Below are 700 nucleotides of genomic sequence, written 5' to 3' on the forward strand. Positions count from 1 at the left end.
CATATGCCAATTTGAATTAGTTGTTTAAGTAGAAGGTATCATATCACAATGCTACTACATAAATCCATTATGTACCCACATCTGGAATATTGCATGCAGTTCTGGTCACCCCATCTCAAAAAAAAAAAAAGATATCTTAGAATTGGAAAAACTACAGAAAAAGGCAATAAAAATGATGAGGGGTCTGGAACAGCTTCCGTGTAAGGAGAGATTAAAAAGACTGGGACTGTTCATCTTAGAAAAGAGATGACAAAGGTGAGATATGACAGGAATCTATAAAATCATGACTGGTGTGGAGAAAGTGAATAGGGAAGTGTTATTTACTCCTTCACATACCACAAGAACCAGGGGTCACGCAATGAAATTCATAGGCAGCAGGTTTAAAATAAAAACATAAAAAAGTACTTCTTCACACAACACACAGTCGACCTGTGGAACTGGTTGCCAGAGGATATTGTGAAGGACAAAAATATAACTGGGTTAAAAAAGAATTAGATAAATTCACAGAGAATAGGTCTATCAACAGCTATTAGCCAAGATGGTTAGGCATGCAACCCCATGCTCTGGATATCCCCAAACCTCTTACTGCCAGAAGATGGGATTGGACAATGGGATGGATCATTCAACAATTGCCCTGTTTGTTCATTTCCTCTGAAACCTCTTGCACCAACCATTTTCAGAAGACAGAGTACTGGGCTAG

This window comes from Chelonia mydas, chromosome 1, assembly GCF_015237465.2.
Source record: "Chelonia mydas isolate rCheMyd1 chromosome 1, rCheMyd1.pri.v2, whole genome shotgun sequence".
Lineage (NCBI taxonomy): Eukaryota > Metazoa > Chordata > Testudines > Cheloniidae > Chelonia > Chelonia mydas.